Raw genomic sequence first — 7,354 nt, forward strand, 5'->3', positions numbered from 1 at the left:
TCACTGCCTTGACAGTAGAAAATACTGGATTTTGACTTGAAGAATTCACAAATTCACGTTTTCATCTTCAAGCCGTTGCAGACTGTTGGAGAACAACTGCAAAAGATAATAATCTGAAGACGTAATATCAGGAAAATACGGAGGGTGAGTAGAACTTGAATAGTATTTTTTTTTCAGATCGGCGATGTGGTGGCAAGCATTTTTCGCGTTGAAGAAATTCGCAGTGTTGCGGGTCGGGTCGTTTGAGCTGGATTTTTTCATGGAGCCGGTGCATTTGTTGAAGGTGAAGCTCTGCATTGACCGTGTCGATGTTTTGAAGGATTTGGTAATGGATTGACATTTCCCAATCCCACCAATCGCATATCATTGTCTTATGTGGTTGCATATCTGGCTTGGCTCGAGATGTTGCTTGTTTGACGAGACTCGGTCCTTCTATCTTCTGCTTCATATCGACACAAAAATTCCGTCTTTCCTTCGCCAGTGACGATGCAATAAAGAAATCTCTATTTGTGATCCACGAGTAGCCTGGTTTTGAGCGAACAAATAACCGCGGAAGAGAAGCGCTGAGATTTGTCTCTTTCGCTCAGAGAGTGTAGTAACCTTGCACCGAAGCTTTTGACTCAGCCATCAATCGCTTTGATTGATATCCCTGCTACGCAGATAGATTAACATAGTTCTTGTATGTTTGCGCCAATGTATGAAGTTATAGTGGTGCAATCATGCATAAGGTTTTTCAGAACACAGAGGAACATATCAATCTACATCGCAGGGATACCAACCGAAGCGACTTTTTCATTTCTAAATACAGATCCACCATTAACTGTCTAATTTGCAAGTCACACAGAATTAATAAAATAAACGTTCGACAATAATTATATTTGGATGAAGCTGCGGTGGTGGTTGTGGTCTTTCAAACCTCCCGACCTCAATTACCGTATGTGTTGATCGCAATAGAGGACGAGTTAGTCATTAGTGGAAGATATTTTATCACTGGCTTACTCGACCAAGGTTGGTCCAGAACTAAACAACAATATATGTCGTCTATTTTTTGCATTGTAGAGGCGCGTGGCTTAGTGGTTAAGGTGTCAGCATCATGATCGCAAGATTGTGGTTTCGATTCCTGGACCGGGTGACGCGTTGTGTTTTTGAGCAAAACACTTCATTTCACGTTTCTCCAGTCCACTCAGCTGGCAAAAATGAGTAACGCTGCGACGGACTGGCGTCTCGTCCAGCTGGGGAGCACATACGCCATTGAAACCGGAAAACCGGGCCCATGAGCTTGGTTAGGCTTTAAAAGTGCGCAAGAAGTTTTTTGGCATTGCAGGTGGCCGATTTTATTCTGAAGACAGGGGCAGAGTGCTAGCAGAATCGTTGGCATTTCCTCCTTTCGAGGTCGATAAAATAAGTACCAACTGAGCACTGGAAGCGATGCAATTGACTTCTTCTTTCCACACAATTTTCAAGATCCTTCAACATGGGCGCAGGAGTGGCTGTGTGGTAAGTAGCTTGCTAACCAAACACATGGTTCCGGGTTCAGTCCCACTGCGTGGCATCTTGGGCAAGTGTCTTCTGCTATAACCCCGGGCCGACCAATGCCTTGTGAGTGGATTTGGTAGACGGAAACTGAAAGAAGCCTGTCGTATATATGTATATATATATATATATATATATAATATATATATATATATATATATATAAGTGTGTGTGTATATGTTTGTGTGTCTGTGTTTGTCCCCCTAGCATTGCTTGACAACCGATGCTGGTGTGTTTATGTCCCTGTCACTTAGCGGTTCGGCAAAAGAGACCGATAGAATAAGTACTGGGCTTACAAAGAATAAGTCTTGGGGTCGATTTGCTCGACTAAAGGCGGTGCTCCAGCATGGCCGCAGTCAAATGACTGAAACAAGTAAAAGAGAAAGAGTAAAGAGTAATACCTTTCTCGACGATCCGACGACAATTGGTAATACAACATTTCCACAACTCATGGTGACCAAATCTGCAAAGTTGACGTTTTCGAAAGAAAAATCTTAATTTGTTTCTGGGCATTCGTTGTTATACTCTCTTTTAGACTTCGGCCAGTCCTGATTGACTAGACGTGTAACAAGAAGCGTTCTTGTCATGACCATAGCGTCTATTTTCCATTTTGTACTTCTGAATGACTTTTTTCTTTTTTTAGTAAGCGTGGACTGTATTTTGAGGGGGATTTAACAACCATTTCCAGAAATTTGTGGGACAAAATAAAAACTTACTTATGTTTGGTATTTAATGTTGGCACTCAGGTCATGTCACAGTATAAATGTTTCGACGCGCGCATCATATCTCTTCATCTATCTATCTATCTATCTATCTATCTATCTATCTATCTATCTATCTATCTATCTATCTATCTATCTATCTGTCTGTCTGTCTGTCTGTCTGTCTGATTGTATGTCTATCTTTCTATCTACTCACCTACTTACCAATCTGCCCATCTAACTACCTACCTAGCTATCTATATGTCTGCTTTTGTAGCTATCTATCTATCTATCTATCTATCTGTCCGTGTGTATATGTTTGGGTTTATATATATATATATATATATATATATATATATATATATATATATATATAGAGAGAGAGAGAGAGAGAGAGAGAGAGAGAGAGTAAGAGAAAGAGAGAGAGACGTATATATATATATACCTTCTATCTACTTAACCTACGAAGTAGCTGAGCAACTAAACAACGTAATAATACCCTACCTATGAACACACACACACACACAACACACAGAGCCGTCTATTTAACTGCTCCACTTTTTATCACCGACTGACTGTCTCCAAATGTTATTCTGAAAACTCTTGTGTTCCCTGCACTCCTCAAACACGATCCGTCTGGCTGTCTTGTTGCCCCCACCAACATTACATTTCAAGTACTGAATGGGGTGGGAGGAAATGTGTCGGGGGGTGGATGGGTGTGGGCTCGCACTCGCGATTCTTCTTCTTCTTCTTCTTCTTCTTCTTCTTCTTCTTCTTCTTCTTCTTCTTCTTCTTCTCTTCTTCTTCTTCTTCTTCTTCTTCTTCTTCTTCTCCATCCCCGTTTCATTTGACCCGTTCCCTACCACATATGTATACACGTGTGTCTGTGCGCGCGCACATACACATACACACACACACACGCAGACACACACACACACACACACACACACACACACACCACACACACACACTCACACGCACACACACACACACGCAGACACACACACACACACACATTCAGAGATTTTTCCTCGTAGCTTGCTTCTTGAATTTTCTGTTTGTCTTTCTCAAAATATTTCGTCCTGCCAGTCTCCCCCTATACTCTTACGCCGCCATTACACACCACCAACAACCCCCACCCCCCATCACTACCACAACCGCCGCTGCCACTGCCACCGCCGTTACCACCACTGCTAATATCACCACTTCAATTACAACAACCCAAACTCAACGTAAGTAACCCAGTCACTTCAGACCACGTCCGACTTATCAGCTAAACACCACACTAAAGGAATGTCTTCTACTACAACTGAACGGAGACTTCCAATTCGGTCAAATACTATAAGCGACCCAACTAGCTTCCTTTATCGTCCTCTGGTAGAATCGTTATTAAATTTGGACAATATGTTTCCAATTACTCTCGGTTTCGAGGGGCGGTGAAATGGCTGAATCGTTAGCACGCTAAACAAAATGCTTAGCCGTATTTCACACATGTTTACGTTCCGAGTTCAATTTCTGCCGAGGTCGACTTTGCCTTTCATCATTTTGAGGTTGAGAAATTAAGTACCAGTTGCGTACTGAGGTCGATCTAATCGACTGGGCCCCTCTCTCAAAATTTCGGGCCATGTACCTTAGAGTAGAAAAGAATATGTTTCCAAAATAATTACCAGTTGAGCATTTAGGTCGATGTAATCCACTAACTACCTCCTCCACAAATTGCTGGTATTTTGCCAAAAAGTTTGAAACCAATAGTTTGGTGCAGGTTATTGTATATGTTAAGGCGGCGAGCAGGCAGAACCGTTAGCACGCCCATCTTTACGTTGTAAGTTCAAATTCCGTCGACGTCGACTTTGCCTTTCATTCTTTCCGGGTCGATAAAATAAGTACCAGTAAAGCACTTGGATCGATGTAATCGATTAACCTTTCTCTTGGTCTTGTTCCAAAAACTAGAAGCCAACAGTCTGTTTGGTGAAGAATACTGTTTATTCTAGGGCGGCGAGTTGGAAGAATCGTTACCACGCTGGGCAAAATGTTTAGCGGCATTTCGTCCGTCTTTACGCTGTGAGTTCAAATTCCGCCGACGTTGACTTTGCCTTTCATCCTTCAGGGTCGATAAAATAAGTACCAGTTGAACACTGAGGTCGACGTAAATTAACTTATCTCTTCCACCGAATTTGCTGACCTCGTGCCAAAATTTGAAGCCAATATATATATGGCATTTCATAGCAAGTTATGCGAAAATAATGGTGTTGCAATTTAGGCGATTTTGAAGAGTGAGGGCTTAGTCAATACTATCGATCGATCTCAGTATTTGGCTGATAATTGATATTGCAGACCCCAGGATGATGAAAGATAGAATTGATTTCGGCGAAATTTGAACTGAGAATGACAGATGCGGTAATATGTTAACGATTACGGATCGTCTCAGAGATAACATCATGAACAAGATATCTGTCTGTCTGTCTATTTGTCTGTCTCTCTGTCTGTCTATCTATCTGTCTGTCTGTCTGTCACTCTCTCTCTGTCTGTCTGTCTGTCTGTCACTCTCTCTCTCTTGTCTATCTATCTATAGAGGGAGTGAGAGAGAGAGAGAGGTGATGACTATGCTGCGAACAACTTTGATAATTGGGCTGTTCTACCACAACTAACCTTGGGTTAAAGAACAGACGGAGCGGCTGTTGTGCATTCACTAACACCGTCCACAACTTCAACCACAGCCAGCAGCAGCAGCAGCAACAACAACAACAACCACCACTACCACCACCACAACCGCCAGTATCACTACAGCTATAGCCTCTAATAACGGTTTCAAATTTTTTCCACAAGGGGAGCAATTTGGGGGATGAGGACGAGTCGATTACATCGATCCCAGTTGTTCAACTTGTACATATTTTATCGACCCGAATTCATAAAAGGCAAAGTTGACCACGGCGACCACCACCATGACCAACACGAATAACCGGTCCCATTACAATCCATCACCATTAACAGCAGCAGCAACAACAACAACAACAGCAATATCAACACCACTGGTAACGCAACTAATATGAACACCACCACAACCAGCGCCTCCACTATCGTAACCACCACCACCACCACCGCCATGAGTATCAGCAACAGCACCACTACCACCACTACCATTAGTAGCAGCAGCAGTACCACCACCACTACCACCACCACCACCACTATCACCTGTACCACTATCACCTGTACCACCACCACCACCACCACCACTACCAACACCACTACTACCACCACTACCACTACCACCACCACTACCAACACCACTACCAACACCACTACCAACACCACTACCACAACCACCACCACCACCACCACCACCACCACCACTATCACCTGTACCACCGGTCTTGTTCCTATAACACCCACCAATAACGCCATAAGGAAATCCTTTATCTCTTGCCTGTCTCTACGCCTGTCTCTGTTTTCCTTCTGTCTTCTACACATGTCCTCACATTAACCCCTATTTCACCATGTGTCTCCCTAAATTTGTCCCAGCAACTGAACCCCACCAACCCGCCCGCTTCTCTACCCTAATTTCTTATTTTCTTATAAAGGTTCCTGGTTTTCATGGCTCATTCTTGAACTACTAACCCCTCGTGTCATTCTGTGTCAGTGCATTCATCATCTCCCATGTTCATTGTCGTCACCACCACTATCGCCATCATTTTCCTTCTCCTAGTCTCCCTCCTTCTCCCCTCCTACTATCTATCCATCTATCTATCTATCTATCTATCTATCTATCTATCTATCTATCTATCTATCTATCTATCTATCTATCTATCTTTAACTGACTGCTATCTGTTACTTTCTTTAATTCGTTCTCCATTGCTCTACATTTCTTTATCTTCATTTCCATCTTTCTTTCTTTCTTTCTTCCTTCGTTTCTTCCTTCCTTCCTTGCTTCCTTCCTTCCTTCCTTTCTTTCATTCTTTCTTTCTTTCTTTCTTTCTTTCTTTCTTTCTTTCAATTTTGATGTCTTTCTCCTCATTACTTCATTCTCTCTTTCTCTCTCTCTCATTCTACGACTCTTCTCTATGAATATCACTCTCTGACTCTTTCTCTATTCTTTATATTCGATCTCTCTCTTTCCCCCCTATCTATCTCCTATCTTTCTGGACCTCTCTCTCTCTCTCCTCCTTATCGTTTTCCCTCCTTCGTACCTCTTTCCTCTCTTTGCTCCCACGCTCTCTCATCTTTCTGAATTTCGCATCCTCCTTCTTGTCGTCAATTTAACATTTCTCTCGATATATGATGATGCAGTTAGTTGAAAACGTTCGATCAGCTGAGGGTTATCTAAGCAATTAACCAATAAAAACTCCCTCTGGATATGTTGGAAATCTAAAAACAGCACGCACCCCTCTGGAGAGGTTTTTGTCTTAATTATATACATGGATAATTTCAGTTAATCGAAGTGTTTTCAAGTCACCATATTTCAGGAGACCTTACGTATGTGTGGACTTAGCTTTGATGACGCGTGTCTGAGTTATTTCCCCCCAGGCATAATTATTTATGTCCATAATAACTGAAGCTAAGTTTCCTATAACTCTCCTTACACGATTCCACGTATGATTGAGTGGGTTGTACGTCACCTAAGGTGACGGTGTGTCCGCTTAGTGATTAGGGTAAACGAACTCACGATCAAAACGTCGTGAGTTCGATTTCCGACGGCGCGTTGTGTCCTTGAGTAAGACACTTTATTTCACATTGCTCCAGTCTACTCAGCTGGCAAAAATGAGGTGTCCTGTAATTGAAAGGGCCGGCCTTGTCACATTCTGTGTCACGCGTTAAGGATTCGCTTGTCTGTGGACTGCTCAGCCACTTGCACGTTTATTTCACGAGAAACCTGATCATCAGATCAACTGGAGCTCTCAATCGTCGTAACCGACGGAGTGCCAATAGTGGAAGTAGTAGTAGTAATAGTCGTAGTAGTAGTAGTAGTAGTATGTTATCTGGATGGAAGCACTCCGTCGGTTACGACGACGAGGGTTCCGGTTGATCCGAATCAACGGAACAGCCCGCTCGTGAAATTAACGTGCAAGTGGCTGAGCACTCCACAGACACGTGTACCCTTAACGTAGTTCTCGGGGATATTCAGC

The sequence above is a fragment of the Octopus sinensis genome, linkage group LG5 (assembly GCF_006345805.1).
Source record: "Octopus sinensis linkage group LG5, ASM634580v1, whole genome shotgun sequence".
NCBI lineage: Eukaryota > Metazoa > Mollusca > Cephalopoda > Octopoda > Octopodidae > Octopus > Octopus sinensis.